Source organism: Cryptomeria japonica, chromosome 9 (assembly GCF_030272615.1).
Source record: "Cryptomeria japonica chromosome 9, Sugi_1.0, whole genome shotgun sequence".
Taxonomy (NCBI): Eukaryota; Viridiplantae; Streptophyta; class Pinopsida; order Cupressales; family Cupressaceae; genus Cryptomeria; species Cryptomeria japonica.
The window spans coordinates 702,195,274-702,215,027 of record NC_081413.1 but is presented as its reverse complement, the minus strand read 5'-3'; positions in this window follow the sequence as shown (position 1 = coordinate 702,215,027).

The window sequence follows — 19,754 nt, the reverse complement described above, 5'->3', positions numbered from 1 at the left end:
ATTTCCAAAGAACTTTCTGAGTGAAAGGAAATACTTGCTAAGTTCAACAAGAGCATTGTTAAGCTAGAGCAAAAGCTTGAATCATCTAGACCGGCAAAGATTACCAATGGACTTGGTTTCTCTGGTCATGAGGAAGGAGAATTCTCAGGAACAAATGCTGAAACATCAAAGAAGCAACCGACATTCAAAGGAAAAGGTAAGCAAAAATTCAAACCTGTTTGCTTTAACTGTCTTAAAGAAGGACACACTGCCAATGTATGTAGGAGCAAAGCCTACAATAATTTTCCTTACTTTATTAACAATGCACCTAGATCCAATAAGTTCAATGGTCATTGTTATGCATGCAACAAGTTTGGGCATAGAGCATTTGAATGCAGGTCTGTGATGAATAACACTGGAAGATATCCTCAAAGGACTCAAGGAGTTGGTCCTAAACCTTTTGTGAACCGGAACCACAACCAGTTTAATGTCTTCAATCATCAACCAAGAAGCGGTGGCCATCAAGTGGCAACCAGATGGAGAGAAAATTGTATGATCTGTCATGGTCATGGTCACACTGCTACAACATGCAGAAGGAAGAATGGAAACATGAACAATGGACCTTGGAGAGCACTTGGATTAGTTTGCTATCACTACAACAAACCGGGTCACATTGCATGATTCTGCAGAAGCAGAAAGAGTGTATCTGATGATATATTGGTCACTCTGGAAGGAGAAATTGATGTTGAAATAGTTCAAGCGGACATGAGAAAAACCTAGAGGAAGAAACCAACAATGTTGGAAGAGGAACCGGTTTCTGCACCTAGTGTGGAAATATCGGAATGGGCAAACTAAGCTTCAAAAGGCTTAGGGGGAGCAAATGGAAAAATGTTTTCGAACCCCTGATTTACACCGGTAAAAGACCTTAACCAGTATGTGATACCTGTCGCTTGGCAAAAGACCGAAAATGGTAAAAAGGCAAATTAGGGTTTACGCCCTAATAGAGGAGCATTAATGGCAGTAGGTGAGAGACATGTATAAAATCATTTTTCAAATCATTTCTCACTATCTGTTTTCAAGCGAAGAAAAGTTTTTCAAAGAGCAGAGCGAAGAAAAGGCGATTTGAGCTGAGATGTCAAGAAATTGACAAATCGCGAAGGATATTCAAATTCAAATTGCAAACGGTCAAGTGGAGAACACAAAGAGGTGATTCAGCAACTGATGGAGTGTGGAGTGAAGGAGAATTAGAAAGCCCTAAATTCGCATTTTAAAGGTATTTCTCGAGTTCTTAAAATATTCTACAATGGCTTTCGCATCTCATACTAGTTCTAGTGCATCCATTGAGTCTGAAAGTTTCATTCAAAGGAAGTCAAAGTATAATGCCCTATCACAAGTTTTGGATAGAGTGATAGTAGAAGAGGGAATTTCTGACTATATTGATTGCAAGATTGAAGACCTAGGGTCTCTAGCCATCCACTCCCAACTAGGTCTGTTTTGTGGAAAGGATAAGAAAATCAAACCGGAATATAGTATCTTAGAGAAGAAGAAACTCCATAATGTTGTATACTTTCTGGAAGACTTTACAGAGGATCATATTAGGATCATTTTGAGCGGAGTCCATGGTAACAAGATGTACCTAGAGAGGATTCATGATATCACGCCACAGGCAATTCTTGCAGTCACCGGTTTTTGCAACACAGGGGAAGTGCCAGCCCTAAGGACAATAAGCAAAATAGAAATTTCAAGGCTCACCAGTTCAGTGAGTGATTCACGAGGCATGATAGTTAACTCCATCAAAGATGATCTGGTTAAGTATGCCTACATGGTGATAGGCTACCGAACATTCTCCACCAGTAGGATTAACTCTGTATCTACTACAGCGGTAAATGTCGCTTACCGGATGATTAAAGAGGATGCATCATTTGACCTCTGGACCGGTATGCAGAGGCAACTCTTGTCTAATCTGAAGTAGATCAAACAGGATAATGCATTGAGATTCAAGTTCGGACAACTATTGGTTGGGTTGTTCTTCTATTTCCAAGGCTACTTTCCTAGAGGAGGAGATTGTTAGGGGTCCCACAGATACTGAGAGGGGGGGGTGAATCAGTATCTGACCAGTAGTAAGAATTTCTTAAGTTAAAACATGCAGAACATAAAATAACTGTGTACCGGTATGCAAGAAATAATGCAATAAACAAAATCAAGAATATCCACATGAAAAGTACACCATAACACAAGATGTTTAACGAGGAAACCCAGTGTGGGAAAAACCTCAGTGGGATTTGTGACCCACAATATTCACTCACTGGCCAATAAGAGAATATTACTTACAATAGGGGCTTGCACATGCAGGAAGGCCAACTACCTAGAGCTCATTGCTCAATGGGAAGTCACACTGACTTACAATAAGGATTATACTAATCCAATGAATTGTACTGCTTTACAATAGCATCTCCAATGCCAGATTCAGTACCAGTTCTTGCTCTGTTCTTTACATATACCCTTGACCTATAATTCACACATTAGGTCTGCCTAATAATTTTCTTTATGCCCTTACATCACCTATATCCCTATTCAAATGTCTATAATGATCTCCTTTATATACAAGAGTCATTTTACAATTTGCCAAGTCGGCTTACAATAATAAACAAAATATTACATAACAAAAATCCTGTCGGCCTCTATGCCGATATACATATTTTCTTCTGTGTCGGTGCCGGTGTAGAGTGATCTGTTGATGCCGGTGCACTGTCTTGCTTGTGTAATGCTTTGCTAGTATAATGTCTTGCCGGTGCCATAGGATTGCAAGGTTGCCTGTGTAATGCTTTGCCGGTATAATGTCTTGTCGATGCCATAGGATTGCAAGGTTGCCTGTGTAATGCTTTGCTGGTATAATGTCTTGCCGGTGCTATAGGATTGTAAGGTTACCATCAATGAAAAAACCTTCAATCACATACAATGTCTCATTGGAGTGTCCATATGCCTACAATCTCCCCCTTTGGCATTGATGGCAACACTCATGAGAAATTTCAAAAAGTATATCCAAAATGTGTAGTCCAAAAAAAATGTTACCAAAAATGTTTACCAAAAATATGAGAGCTCCCCCTGAGCATATGATTCCTGTATTTTGAACTTTCTCATCCCACTACTCCCCCTTTGGCATCAATGACAAAGGTTGTCAAGATGTCAGTAGAGTTTGTAGTTACATCTATCCATATCCTCAACCCTGTAGCTGGGTAGTTATTATCTGAAAAAGATCTCCCAAAATTAAGTTTATACTATTCATAAACTTTTTACTATCTTTTATTGTTGTTTCCGTCCTCTTTACTGTACCGGTGAGATGCAACAAATGCTCTGTCGATGTTTTGCTTCCCTGTATTAGTGCCTCTAAAATTTCCTTCCGCAAAGATGCTAAACAGTCCAATCTTGGACTCAGTTTAGACCTCAGATGTTTTGCCTTGTTTATTATTCTTTCTTTCTCTCTTTCTAGTTTGAGCAATTCTTCCTCAAAATTTGCTATCTTCTCTTCAAAAACTGATAATGAATCCGGTGAGTTGACAAAATTGTCTGCAAGCTTATTTATCTCATCCCGTGTCTTGCTTATTTTCTTGTCAATATCTACAGTCAAAAAGTTTGTTTTACATGTATCTTTATACAGATTTTTGTATTCTTTCAACAAACTACATAGTTCCGGTAGAAGTGTGTCAAAATTTTTGTTACACTTCTTTATTTCCTCATCAAAGAATTTTTGTTTTTGTTTTTCTACCTTATCCTTTACTGATTCTTCCTTTATTTTCTCAATGTTTTCAAAAATATATTTACACAATGTGTCCAATTGTCCTAAAGAATCTTTATTATCTATATTACAGTTTGGAGCTATTGCCTTCAAAATTGGTATTGAATCATCTATTGCTTTATAAGCCTGTGAACTGCAGTCAGTTATTTTCTTAATGGAGTCTAATAATACCTTAGTCACATTTGTTGATTTGAATGTTGATGATGACCCAACAATCTGAGTACCGGTGGAAGTAACCATGCTTGTATTGACCTCTGGCAGGTCAGTTTGTGTCTGTATTTCTTTTAGCACTGGTTTTCCTACTTCACTACTTACCGGTGGCACTGTTTCCTTATGAACCTGTTCTGGAGCCTTTAGCTCTGAAGGTTTCTCTGAATGTTGTGTTGTCTCTATCTGTGCCTCAGTCTCTGCCTTTTTCTCTGTATCCTCTGCTGGTTTCTCTGTTTCCCCTGCTACTGAAGGCTCATTAGCCATATCTGACTTGTCAGTTGTATCTTTATCAACTATTATGTTGATCTTTTGGGTATCATCATTTACAGTATATAGAAATTCAGTATTAGGATTGCTATCCTCTGCATCCATACTTTCTGCTACCGGTTGATCTTTAGTAGTTGTAATTTTCACCGGTGGGGGTAGGTTGTCTTTAACTTTTATGCTTGGTGGTGCACCAATTTTGCCTTTCCCCTTGTCTCTATCCTTCTGATATACCTTTACAGGCTTAGGTTTCCTATATTCTTCTTGTTTTTCCTTGTCAACAAGGAATATATCCCAACCATCTTCTATTTTCTTTGTTACTTCAGTAACTCTTCTTGCCATCAGTGAGATGTGCCAGTGTGCAGTAGAGAATTATGACCGGTTTGCCTGAGTAATCAAATCATCAATTTCCTTGGGAGAGTTTACTGGATATACAACAAGTAGTTTCTCTATTTTTATTTTCTTATCTAACTCTATCACTGCTTGCCTTCTAGCCTCAAGTCTTTTGTACAAATCATCAGGAATTTCATTTGCTACTTCCATCAAAAATTTCTTGTACATATCCATATGCAGTATCACACCTTCCTCAACTTGCTCTTTCTCATCAGCAAATAGAGTGTCATAAATTTTCTCTATGTTTTTCAGTTTTCTTTCCTCTATGATTTCATTTAACAATATATCTAGAGGTGCCAAGTCACTGTTTGTCCTTTTCTTTTTCTTTGGTGTGGCCTTTCTAACCAGAGATCTCACTGCTTGTTACTTTTGCCTTGTCCTTCTAGGTGAAGGAGTGGTTGCCGGTGAGGGATCTCTTTTTCTAACAACTCTTTTAAAATTTCTTGGCATGTCACCTTCCGAAGAAGTACCTACCAGTGATAGATGAGCTTCAGGTTGTGGAGTTGCCAACTCATCCTCTGTTATGCCAGTTTTCTTTAGTACATCTTCCTTAATGACCTTTGCTTGCCTGGATCCTTTCCTCACAAATGCCTCAGCCTTCTTTACTCTTTTATTTGATTGTATTTGGCTTTCTATGGTCTCAGCACTACCAAATACTTCTTCCTTAGGTTCATTTGGGGCTTCCAGAAGTGCTTTAGCATAAGTTTCAACTATGTGATCATCTGTCTCATAGCCCATTTCGTTTACCCAAATTAGCCTTGGGATGACCGCTTCCATCTAGATTTCATCTTTCTTAATAACAAAGCATATATCATCTTTGTATTTGTCTACTATTTTCTGAGATAACCTTATTCTTTGCTTCATTTTGGTCTTCAATGCTTGGAAACAGTCATGAATATTGTTCTCCTTGTTTTCACCCATGGTATTGAACAGTTCTATCAATTGTTTTCCTACCGATATGTCATATCCAAGTTCTTTATAACCTATACCGGGAACATATTTTGTTATGTGTAGCATTAGGCATACTAACAGATTTCCAAATCTGAAAGTTCCTTTCTTGTCCTTTTTGATTTTTCCAAGGTTGTCAATTAGTTCATCCTTTAACCATTCACAGATGTCAATTTTTGCATTGTCTGTTACCATATCATAAGCACTCTTAATGCATAAACTTGAAACTGAGTTAAGTCTATTAGCATGAGTGGCTTTGTAACCTAATATCATACTTATGAATCTCACATTGATATCTTTTACATCATTAACCCTTAGAGATCTCTTATCGAATGTTGCACTTGTTAGTTTTGTAACTAGGTCATTTGGAACCTTCTTGGTTTTGTCTGGTCTCTTACTGGTGGTCGGTAACCCTGTGACAGCCTTCACAGCTTCCTTGGTGATCTTATGGATTGCATCTAGCTAGAAAAATTCTCCATGAACTCTGCTTAACACTATCCTAATCACATCCTTTGGAAATTCAGGAATGCTAAGGATTTCTGTGAATCCTAGGGTTTCAATAACCTTGTGTTCAGCTTTAACATTGTCGGTATCATCACATATTACGGTTTTATACATGGTTTTGATTTCCTCATCTCCTAACTCTTCAATGTTGCAGTGGATGTACATTCTAGGGTCTTCAGCATATACAACACCTTTAGGGATTTGTGAAAAAGCACTTAAGGTATCATCCTTCTTTGCTATCTCGGGGACTAACTGAAATATGGGCCTAGGTCTTTTAATTGCTTCAACAATAGTAGGGTGTGCTATGTATTCAATTGCAAAGGTGGATGCCATGATTAAATACCTTTTTCTGCCTTGGATGGATGATTGCTTGGAGTGTGCTTGCTTCTTGCTCGAAATGCCTTAGCTTGGAATCTTCACGCTCTCTGAAAATTTGAAATCATAGTGAAATGAAATGGAGCCAAAACCTTATTTTTATAATGTCTTTTCACCATCTACTACATTAATTGCATGCCGGTTAAGTATTCACTTATTATTGTCTGCCGGTAATAAGTAATTTTGAACTTCTTATCTCTAACCAAGGGAATAATTAGCACTTGTGTCATTTGATTGCCAAACCCTCAAGGAAATTTTCTTCAATTAGATGAAGAACTTCCTGCCGGTGGAGCACTGCTTTGTCCTGCCGGTGAAGCATCACTTTGTCCTATTGGTGGAGCATTGATTGGTTCTATCGGTGGAGAAGTATTCCCAATATTTAGATCTACTTTTCTAATCCATTGCTTTGAGAATTCTTGCTTAACCTCTTCAACCTTTTCCTTATCTTTCAAGCTAGTACTTTTGTTGTCTACGGGTGTACTTTTACTTCTACAAAATTTAGCAATATGCCCAATCTTGTTACATGCATAACAAGTTACATTATTCTTCTAAATATCTTTCCCATAACCTATGCCAGTTTGTGTTCTACATTGATTTAATAAATGTCCAAATCTTCCACAAACATAACATCTCACATTCATTATGCAGTTTTCAGAGTTATGACCAACTTTGTTGCATTTTGAACATTGACCGGTGGGTGTATTGATATTATAATAATTCCTAGATCTACATTCATTTGCTCTATGACCATACTTATTACAGTTAAAGCATTTTCCATTGAATTTATAAGCATTAGGTTTTCTTACCAGTTTGCTATGATCTTGATTATTTGCAGTACCGGAGCTTTCACCAACTTCAAAGCCAATTCCAGAAGTGTCACCTTTAGGTTTTTGATTCTTCAGTAAGGTACCAAGTTCCTCTGAGCTTTTCTTGAATTTTTCTCTGTGTTGATTTGCAGTTTCCAGTTCCCTTTCCAAGATTTGTTTTTGTCTCATCGGTTCATTTGAGTCATTCTGAGTATGCATCAGATCTGTCTTCAACATGTCATTTTCATAGCTAAGTCTTGTGTTCTCATTCGCTGCATTTAGTCATCTAGTCAATTCTTCTTCATTCTTCTTTCTATCCTCAATCTCTTTGCAAAATCTCATAGTCATATCCTGCATTTCATTTTTTGTTGTCATGATTTCTTGTTTCAACTTGCTTATCATATCATTAAGTGATTCCTTTTCATCATTCTCATTTTGCAATTTTTCACAAAGTTCTCTTCTCTTATTTCTTGCAATAGTAAAATTTTCTTGAAGTGCCTAAATGATATCCTGAGCTGCTCTTAAATCATCTTCTAATTTGATATTTTTCAATTTCTCTGCATCATAGTCTGTAAGAGCTCCTTCAAGTTGCTTCATCAGATTTTCCATCTTTACCGGTGTTAAGATCTTCCTCAAGCTGTTAGGCTTCTGAAAATAGAGGACCAAGCTCTGATACCAATTGTTAGGGGTCCCACGGATACTGAGAGGGGGGGGTGAATCAATATCTGACTGGTAGTAAGAATTTCTTAAGTTAAAACATGCAGAACATAAAATAACTATGTACCGGTATGCAAGAAATAATGCAATAAATAGAATCAAGAATATCCACATGAAAAGTACACCATAACACAAGATGTTTAACGAGGAAACCCGGTGTGGGAAAAACCTCAGTGGGATTTGTGACCCACAATATTCACTCACTGGCCAATAAGAGAATATTACTTACAATAGGGGCTTGCACATGCAGGAAGGCCAATTGCCTAGAGCTCACTGCTCAATGGGAAGTCACACTGACTTACAATAAGGATTATACTAATCCAATGACTTGTACTACTTTACAATAGCATCTCCAATGCTAGATTCAGTACTGGTTCCGGTTCTTGCTCTATTCTTTACATATACCCTTGACCTATAATTCACACATTAGGTCTGCCTAATAATTTTCTTTATGCCTTTACATCACCTAGATCCCTTTTCAAATGTCTATTATGATCTCCTTTATATACAAGAGTCTTTTTACAATTTGCCAAGTCATCTTACAATAATAAACAAAATATTACATAACAAAAATCCTGTCGGCCTCTGTGCTGGTATACATATTTTCTTCTGTGCCGGTGCCGGTGTAGAGTGATCTGTTGATGTCGGTGCACTGTCTTGCCTGTGTAATGCTTTGTTGATATAATGTCTTACCGATGCCATAGGATTGCAAGGTTGCCTGTGTAATGCTTTGCCAATATAATGTCTTGCTAGTGCCATAGGATTGCAAGGTTGCCTGTGTAATGCTTTGCCGGTATAATGTCTTGTCGATGCTATAGGATTGTAAGGTTGGCATCAATGAAAAAACCTTCAATCACATACAATATTGGAATGTCCATATGCCAATAGAGATGTCCAGTGGTCTCCTAACCAATCGATAACCAAGCAGATCAAGGAAAGCATTCAAGCGATCGGAACTGGTTACCCTGATGTGCTGAACAAGTATTTTGATGAGTTCAGATGGAAAATGAGTCAAAGGATGAGGATCTCAGGTGACATTGTCAAGAAATATGAAGATGACATCTATTTCACCATCCAGGTGGACAAATGCTTAATGGAGGTTGTTGAGCCTAGAATGGAAGAAGTGGAGCCAATGGGCTATGAGGTGATGTACGATATGTTGGAAGGGTATGCCTCAACCCTTATTGCCTCACCTCTTGATCCTAAGGCAAAGAGGACCAGAACCTATCTAGAAAGGATTGCACCGATCGAGGAACCCTCTATTAAGAAAGGAAAAGAACCGACAGCAAAGAAGGCAAAGGTAGTGCCTGCAACATTGACACCGGCTACTACTACAACTCCAAGAGTGACCAAGCGATCACCTGCAAAGAAGAAACTGAAAGTGGCATTGGGAAAAGTCTTTGAAAGAGAAAGGAAGACTAAGTCAAATGAACCAGACTCTAAAGAGACTGAGTTTGAGGAGATGCCACAGAAGGCCAAACAGATGAAGAAGATGAAGAAGAATGAACCGCCAGCGTCTACACCGGTAAATATTGATATCTCATATAAACCTTTGACACATTGTCAAAGAACAATAAAGAATATTAGGAGAAAATTACTTCATGACTTAGTAGATTATTATGATGATTTTAGTGATGAGGAGAAATAAGAAGTACTACAGGAGATTATTATTTATTTGTGTAAGAATGACCGGTCACCATCAGAGATTAAATCTCAGACACTAGATTCCTTATATAAGGCATTAGATAATAAATGGCGCATTGCCATAGAAAAAGAACATAAGATTAGGGAGAAAGTCTTTGCATAGTACTTTCCCGACCTCTCAAACTCAGAATTATTTGATGTTTTGGACCAAAATAAGGGACTCTTCTTCACAAGGAGAAGAAGACTCTGGCTGTTAGAGGGAAGAGTTGATGATGTTGAAAAAGACACTCATCAGTATATGGATCATGCTATCCATGCTCACAAAGCACGTATGGGCAACCTGCAAGCAGAAAAAGAACCAGTTATATCCAAACCAAATGAAGTTTTTGATGAAGAAGGAAACCCGGTTGAAGAACCAATCAACACTATTGATGTCGATGCCCTGGACGTAGAAGATGTCACTCAGGACATACCTTCTGAGGGAACAGGACAGGTGCAATAGGCCAAACAGGGCAGTGAGCAAGCCAAGGACAGATAGGAAGTAGCTAAGGAACAGGCAGAGAAGAAGAAGAGGGATGAAGATGAGAAAAAGCGGAAAGAGGAAGAGAAGAGAAAAGAGGAAGAGGAGAAAAGAAAAGATGAAGAGAAAAAGAAGCAAGAAGATGAGAGAAAAAGAAAGAAGAAGAGGATAAGGAATAAAAGAAGAAGACGGAAGAGGAAAAGAAGAAGAAGGAAGAGGAAGATAAAGAAAAGGAAAAGCGGAAGGAAGAAGAAAAGAAGAAGAAGGAAGAGGAAGAGAAAGAAGAGGAGAAGAGGAAGGAAGCTGAGAGGAAAAAGAAAGAAGAGGAAGACAAGGAACAAGAAAAGAAGAAGGAAGCAGAGAAAAAGAAGAAGGAAGAAGAAGACAAGGCAGCGGAGAAAAGAAAAGCGGAGAAAAAGAAAGCAGAAGAGGACAAGGCAGCGAAAGCGGTGAAGAGCACATAGATGGAGACTCCGAAGGCAACCAGGAGTCAAGCCAAACGGGCTGATATCACTAGTCCTATCGATCTCCAGTCTGCAAGTGAATCGGAGCTAATGCAAAACATCAAGGTTGCTTAAGAGTGTCTTGAAATCATTTGAAGGAAAAAGGAGCAAGATATAAATCAAGCGGCTGTAGACACCCTTACCGGTTTGATCCCCGGTACCAATCTTCCCAACACTAAATCATCACTAGCAAAGCTTAAGCTACTATGTATAGTAGTGGATGATCAGGTGTAGAGCCTGGAAGAAGCAGCTGAGGCAAATGTCAAGAAAGAGCATCAAAAGGCTCTTAACATTGCTCTGGTGAAGAAGTTGAATGAACTCCGGTCTGAACTGCTGAAAGACCAAAAGGATATAAGGGATGCTTTGGATGAGGGAAATCTGCTACTAAGCAAAATATATCAACCCCATCTATTCTATGAAGATGTGCTAGCTCAGAAGCAAAAGCTTCAAATGGACTTACAGTCTTACTTGAGCATATTTAAGCCACCTTATAATTCCTTTGCAACTTATGGGCAAACCATTCACCGGTTTCAGATCTAGTCAGCCAAAATGGAGCAAGAGATCAATACATGGTCTAGAGATTTGTAGGAGCTACAACTAGTTTTACTTCCACGTCTGCAAATTCTTCAGAAGTGTTATCTGAACCTGGATGCCTTGACAGTTACACAGGAAATGAGCACAGTTGATGCCATGGAAGAACAGGTCTCCTATATGCAAACAAAGAAAGAAGTGGCCACCTCACTACTTAAGTCCTGGTCTCTATCAATGAAACAATTTTTGCAGGACTATAAATAGGTTTTTGACAAGTATTATTCCTTGTTGTCATAAACTTTAATTATTTTAATATCAAATAGAAACAGGGTTGTTTAGCAGTACTTTGTCATTGTTGGCAAAGGGGAGAAGTATCTGGCTTTAAAATTTTGCTATATGCTTTGATATATGCTATATGCTCTAATATCTCAATGTTTATGCTCTATATGCAAAATTGCTATACATTGTATTGATTAAGGGATAGTGTATATGCTTAGGGGGAGCAATTTTGTTAATGGCATGTTTTTGTTGTAAACACTTAGATGTCAAAATTTTATTTTCCTAAGTGTTGCCATCAATGCCAAAGGGGGAGATTTTTGGCATTTTTGATGTTTATGTTGTTATTGTCATTGATGGACACACACTTGCATTGAGATCCCCTTTATATGTATGAGCTAGAGCTCAACCGGTATCTGTTCCAACCTGTATGTTGTATTCTAGTCTTTAGACTATTGGTGATATTGCAGAATGTGTTTCCTGGTCTGAAGCGGCATGTCGACCCCAAGCGGTTCATAGATCTCAAGTAGTACGAGGGAGCAAAGCGGCATAACACATTCTTACCAGTCTTCATTTTTGTCAAACCGGCAACCGATATTTTGTATGAACTGGTAATACTCTATGTTGAGTTACCAACTGACATTTTGTGATGAGTTATCAATCCACCGATTGTTTGACGGTGTCGACACACTGGCGGTGCTTCTTGTGTCGTGTTACTGAGTATGTCTAGATTCATTGAACCTAGGAAATTGCAATGTAATCCTATTGGACCGACATGAAATCAGACTCCTTTAAAATGACATCATGTCTAGGGTTTTAGGTTGTTGCTAAAAGGGTTTATGTTGTGACTAGGGTTTAAGGTGGTTGAGGAGTTGAAAAGAATATGAATGTGTAGAAGACTGAAGTAATGCAGGAGTGCATTAAGAATGAGCTATCAAGGATCTAACCAAGCAGTCTGTGCTATTAGATAAATCAAACACTTGTTGATTACTCACATCTTTGACAAGTTTGTAGCCCTTAATCGGGTAGGCCCAAAAGCCTTTTGTAAAATCCTCTAACAAGGTGGTTCACCTCTGTGAATCTAAAATTCTCTAGCAAGGTAGTCTTTAATCGGACTTATCTCCTAACAGAGATTGAGATTCCTAATAGGATCTATTCTGGTGAAGAACATTGTAAGACCTTAACCAGTCTGACCTTAACCAGTCTGGTTTCTATTATGCAGACAGTGACTTGTGAGTTCCATCTCACCGTGGTTTTTCCCATTTGGGTTTCCACGTCAAATATCTTGTGTTATGGTTGTATTTATTTTGTGGGTGAACGCTTTATTTGCATTTTGGTTTGCATGTGTGATAACCGGTCTGTCTATTAAACTATTTTACCGATTTATCTTCAGACTATTTAAGTGTTTTAGTGTAGTGTTTTTTGGCATACTAATTCACCCCCCCCTCTTAGTATTCATCAATAGAGATCAATGGAACACCCCTTGGGAAGTTGAGCTATTCCACATAGCTCCATAACTTGCACCAAGAGTCCCATTGGTGTGTGGGCAAGTCTTTGAATTTCTGTAATTTTTGTTTCATTGCACCGCTTTTCTTGCATACATTTCTGACGCCCATCGTGAGGCATAACCCCATTTATCAAATCAGTTTTTGAATAGGACTAACTTTGCAGGTACGCGGGAAACAAGAATCGGCACGTAGAGAACATCTCCTAGTGCATCTGGTTGGTACTTCAGCACATCTGGTTGATTGTTTAGTGCGTTGGAACCACCTCTTAGTGCATAGAAACCCATGTTTAGTGCATCTCCATTTTACTATTTCCTGTAGCTTTCAGTGCTTGAATTAAACAACCCAACACATCCAACAAACAGTTTAGCACGTTAGGTGTTTTCAATAGCGCATCACTGATTTTCTGTAGTGCATCCCATCCATTCTGTAGTGCATAACAACAAAAGCCAGAAAATAAATTGTAACAAAAACCTCAAACTAGACTTGTAGAAGTCCACGAAACAAATTTTTGCTAACTGGTTTTTTGCAGGTGACTAACAGTTTAATTGCAGGTTGTAGAGTTTATTTTACTTAAGCTAGGATTCAAGTAATTTACTTTTGCTAACTTTGCTAAGTTAGTTAAGTAAAATTTTCCTTCATTTTCTTGTTAAATAAAATTGAACTCACACTTTACTTTGGGTATCTAAAAAGAACAACAACAAAAACATTTATTGCTTTCTTAGGAGAAAAACACACTTCATTTTGGAACTCTAAAAAGAACGAACAACTTTATTTTTGCAAAGTGCTTTAAAAAGAACCTCACCATCCTTTGGTGTATAAAAGGATCAATTTTAAAATTTTGCAAAATAAAAGAACCTCACTTGTCAAAATTTTGTTTAAAGTAGACCAAAAGAAGGAAAATCTTCCCCTTTATCGATTTCCTTTTGTTGACCAAATCGAATTCTTTGCTTTGTTGACCAGGTTTCTTTTTACTAGCTTAGAAAATCATTGATTTGGGGACATAAAATAAACACCATGCTTTTTTTGAAGCAATATCTCCATATAGACTTTAGCAAATCATTGCAATGAAAGAATAAAATGAACACTTGTGTGCCTTGCTTCGAAAGTGGAAGGTATATGCTCTCCCCTTAATTGGGTGATCAAAAAGCCAAACCACTCTTACGCTTTCTGTGTTTTAAAAGGCATTTTAAATCCTTTAGTAGGCTTTCCCTCCCAAAGAGTTAACAACTCTTAAAGCCATTCTTTGGCCGGTGAGAGGGGAACGACCAAAGTGGGGAACGACTTTGACGCCAAGTGTTCCAACCCACTATAATCAAAAGTGGAAGGTGATGAAAGTCCCTTTCAACGGTTTTGCGTAGCGATTAGTCTTCCCCTATTATCTTTAAGATATGTAAATCCTTTGTTCTAAAGGTTAGGAAGCCTCCTGAGGGAGTTTATCACTGACAGTCGAACATGAAGCCTGATTACGAACCTTAGCATTAGAATCTTTGAGCTGAGTCAATATCCAAACATTTACAATATCATAGTGCAAGGGTGGAGAAGAATCCACCCCCAAGATTACTCACCATATATCTCCCAAGATAACTACCCAACTGTGAAGTAATTCACTTTGAGTTAATTTCTGGCAAAAGGTGAAAAAATGGGCGCCCCCTAGGGGTGACAAGGCTATTTGAGCTGACGGAGTATCAAGACTAGTGGGCTATGGTATTGTCAATGACCCTTGAATAAAGAGTCTGATTGAATTGTATTATCTATATCCAAACCTGTCAAAACGCTGGGGATTTGAACACATCCTCGTAGAATATACACTCTTTGTTTAGACTAGGAAAAATGGTTATCTCTTTCATGCTATGTTTTCATTTCATATTTCAGAAAATCATCTATCACAGTTGAGAAAAAGTTTAAAATCACAGAAAAACCAACAAGTCAAAACAACCACGGTAGTTTAGCGCATAAAAGCAACATTTTAGCACTTTGGAACCATCTTTCAGCATGTACAAGCTTCAACATAGCACATCAGTTCTGAATTTTAGCGCATAAGCAATTCAAACATTCAAACAACTCAAACTTAGCACTTATTAAAAATAGCCTAGCACTTTGAAACAACAGCTTAGTGCGTTAAGCTCGAAAGTTAGCGCTTCGGTAGGACATATTAGCACATAATTTTCCAAACCAAGTAAAAAAACAAATAGTACAAGATAGCATGTGAAAATGACAACTTAACGCGTTGAGATCATTCTCTAGAGCATTAAAGACATTTGTTAGCGCATTAGGTCTCTAGCTTAGCGCATAGTCAAAACTAAAAAACAGAGAGCAAATAGAAACTTTTTTTGAAATTTTTTTAAAACAGTTTAGGAAGCCATTTTCAATCCTCTCAGCTCCATCAGGCAGAAATTCAAATTAGAGTATCAAAACTATTCCAAAAATAAGATTTTCTTAGAACGAAGTTGTCAAGTCCAAAAACTAGTTGAAGGATTAACACATTTTTCCTATTAGAATCAAGTAACATCATCACACACATCAAAAGGTCCTCCAATCAAATGAATTTTATCCTCAAAACATATTTGTTTCAAACTAAAGTTGTCAAATCGAGTTTCCATATCGGGAAAGCTCTTATTCCATAACATTTGACACACTTTGTCGTGAGGGGGCATCTAAACCTTCATTTGATAAAAGTAGACTTAAGTTTCCAAACAAGATATCGTGAATCCAAAACAAATCAAAAGGAAACCATTGATCACTTGTGCATGACTAATCCTCATATTCTGAGAAGAAAGAGTATTCATCACAACACTAAGTTAGGGAAACAACAACCTAATTCTCAGAAACTTTCTAAAAGGAATAGGTTTCTATACATCAATTGCCAACTCTTTAAATCTCATCGCACCTTTCTCCGTCATATGCGCTTATATCTTCAAAACAAATCAAACGAATTTGACAAAGAGCCATTGAGAAGTAGAGCATTCTGCCAAAAAGCGGCATTCAACCAATGCTTGAATCACAAAGAAAAAATCAATCCAACTTTCTTCCCATAAGTTTGCATTACCTACAACACAACTTGAGTAGAGCCACCAATGCCTGAACAAGACACATAAGAAGAATTCATTCCCTTTATAACATAAATTTTCTACTAGATGCCCGCTGTCACTTGCTCTCAATGAAACAAACAAAGCGAAACACAACTAGAGTCCAGTATGGTGTGAAGATTATCAAATCCCTTCGAATATGCAAATATAGAAGACACAGAGATCACTGAAGACCTCCTCCAGGAATGCCAAGAAAGTGCCTCATTCCAAAGACTTATGGAAAGACTCATAGAGGATGACAAAGAAAAGTACCTACTCATGGTCACAAGAAAAGGAGTTAGGATTCCTGAAGACTTTGATACTAACACCTTTAGAACAAGGTTTCGACACTATACTTATCAGGAACAACAAAGAGAAGAAGACACATGTGACCTTGAGAAAAACATACTTGAGCAAAACATACCCGAGTCACACATACCACTACACCCGCCTATCCCAAGTAGAAACAATGAGAAGGAAGAACTCTTCCCTCGGCAAACAAATACACCTTTGGTTTCTCTCACACAACAAATGCAAATGCTACAAAAGCAAATGAAAGACATGCAACAAGGATCAACAGTACGGTATTCATTAAATGAAATTTGTCCTTACCCTTTTGACAAAAGATTAAACATGGTACCTTTTCCCCCAAATTTAGACATTCCCAAATTTGACAAATATGATGGGAAAAGCGATCCTCATGATCATGTTCGGGCATTTTGTACCATGAGCCTGGAATTTTCCCATGATGACACCTATTTGATAAGGTTATTCCCAAAAATCTTGGGAGGACAAACAATGGAATGGTTATCCAAAATCACACCTCCTGTCAGATCCTTTGATGAATTAGTCAACAAATTTATCACTCAATACTCATACAACATTCAACATGCCATCACCATGCTAGATGTCTGCAATACCAAATAGAAGAACAATGAAACATTCATGATGTTTCTTCAATGTTGGCGATAGATTGTTTTGAGATATCCTCGAGATGTGCCTGAAAAAGAAAAGATGGAAATTTTCATTGACAATTTGAATAGCGAGATGAGTTACATACTCAAGCTCCAATGCATACCATCTTTTGCTAAATTGATTGAAAATGGCATCCAAGTAGAGGAAGCATGTGTAAAGAAAGGAACATTGAAATTTTTCAAAGAAGGAACAAATTCATCCAACTCTCATTACAATAACCAGAACAACAACAACAACTTAGACAAATGCAGGTTCTCGACCAGAAACAAAAATACTGGAAATGAAGGAGGAAACGAAGCTAATGATGTGAAGTCCAAACAACCAGTGTTGGCCTTATCAGGTAATCCTCAGGCTACCAAGAATAAAAAAGGTGCTAATCAAGGCACTAACACTTATGCACCAAACACCAATCCAGAACTTTCAAATGTGAACAACACCAACAATACCCAAAACAATAACGCAAATCGAGGACCTAATACAAACTCACGGGGTAACACCAACAACTTTCCTAAACACATTTACACACAATTAGGGAAATCATTGGAGTCAACATTCATAGAGTTTTTGGCAAACAAAATTATCTCCTTACCTGCAATCAACAACTTTGAACCATAAGTCAAACCACCTTGGTGGAATGACTCACACTTTTGTGATTTTCACTGAAACAAAGGACATCAAACAAATGAGTGCATGAGGCTGAAAAACATTGTTCAAGACATGATTGATAGAGTTGATTTAATAGTTGATGGTCTCAAAACAAATGGTGACCATGGGGCCTTTAAAAATCCTCTTCCAAACTACAAGGATGGAGTTTCAACATCAAATGATACATGCGGAGCTTGTATCAATCACATATACAATAACACCATCAATCATATATCAACAGATGACAATCAAATAAATGTTATTACAATCAAGGAAAAACGTAAACATGAATCCATCAATGTAACCACTAGAGATCAAAAATATGTCTTGAAGGGGCATACATCAGCATCAAACACTATCCCCAAAATTCAATATGATCTGGTCAGTCAACTGCGCAAAAATCTCGCTCAAATATCTATACTAGAGTTGCTGAAACTTTCACCAAAACACAAAGACATCTCAGAACAGGCACTCTTGGAAACAAATCTATCTCAAGATCTGGATATTGACAAATTCCAAGCCATGGTAGCTCATATGACAGGGCCTCATAATCTCACCTTTTCTGATCATGATAATATTTCATTAAGCCATCCACACAATACTCCACTCCACATTGAAGTCTTGGTCTACAAACATCGAGTTAAAAGAGTATTATTAGATGGAGGAGTTGGACTCAATATTTGTACCTTGAAACTTATCTGTGCATTAGGTTTCTCTAAGCAGTCTATTGATCCACACAAAAAGATCACTATCAAAGCATATGATAATGAAGAAAGATCATCCAAGGGAACAATGGTGTTGCCAATTCAAGTAGGACCGATACAAAAGGACACTATGTGCCAAGTCTTAGACATAGACCTCACATACAATATTTTATTGGGTCGACCTTGGATACATGAAATGCAAGAAGTACCCTCAACTAACCACCAGTGTGTCAAGTTCCCATACAATAGACAAGAGATTTATATATTTGTGGATCATAACCCTTTTCAACATTGTAATGCTATGGGGGCAGCCCAAGACAGTTTGGTTCCACATACAGAGAAAAACAAACTTCCTCAACACCAGATCTTCAACAAGAAAAGCCTAAATCTTTATCTATAGATTTCAAACAGGAGATGAAAATCAAAGAACAAGGCATGGGAGAGTACTCTTTCAAACCCTTGTGTTTAATCAGCTTGTCAGTATTGCCTAAATCTCAAGGGCTACCTTCAGCATGAATACATCAAGCAACACAACCCATCACCAAGTTTGATGGAAAATTTATTCAACTAGGCACACTAGCTCATGAATCAAAAGAAAAGGACATCCTTAGTTGGCTATACAAGGATGAAGAAGAAGTTAGAGTAGCTACTATGGAAGTCGCTATACCAACACAACTATATGGAAAAGGTTACCTAATCATGCAACAAAGGGGTTACAGTGGCAAAGGACCTATTGGTAAGCGTCAGGAAGGTGTCACAGAACCATTGGATCCTCCTTCACAGTTTTCTAAAGATAAAACAGGATTCGGATATGAACACACTACCCCCAAAGAAGACACCAAATAAATATCAAAAACCTCAGTGGAAGGCAAATAAGAAATATAAGGAGGACTCAAGGCAGGAGGCACTATTTGAATCAATAGAAACAATACAAAAGGAACGTGAATACCAGGAAAAAGAGAAACAACATGAGGAGTTGGCCATTCAAAGAGAAGAAGCACCTTGTGCAGAAGTACATCATGTTCAAGAGCCCGTTTCAAACAAAGAAGAATCACCCCCTGATAACATCACTAATCCCTAAGGAGAGACAATATATGAGCAGATGCAAAGAGTAGAAGCAGGATCTGATACAAAATCAAAGAAAACTATCAAACTAGTATCAATCATCAAGGACCTATTTTCACCCTACAACATACCAGTCCACAGCACTGATAGAATCTAGGATAATACCTCTAAGACTGATTCAAATGAGTATGAATGGGGCAACTATTTAAATGTTACTAAAGATATTGCTGCAAATGCTAGTCATACACCCCTTTCTCAAGAAGAACAAGGCACAAAGCTTAGACTACTTGAATTTGGTCCACAAAATATCTATGACACCAAGGAAA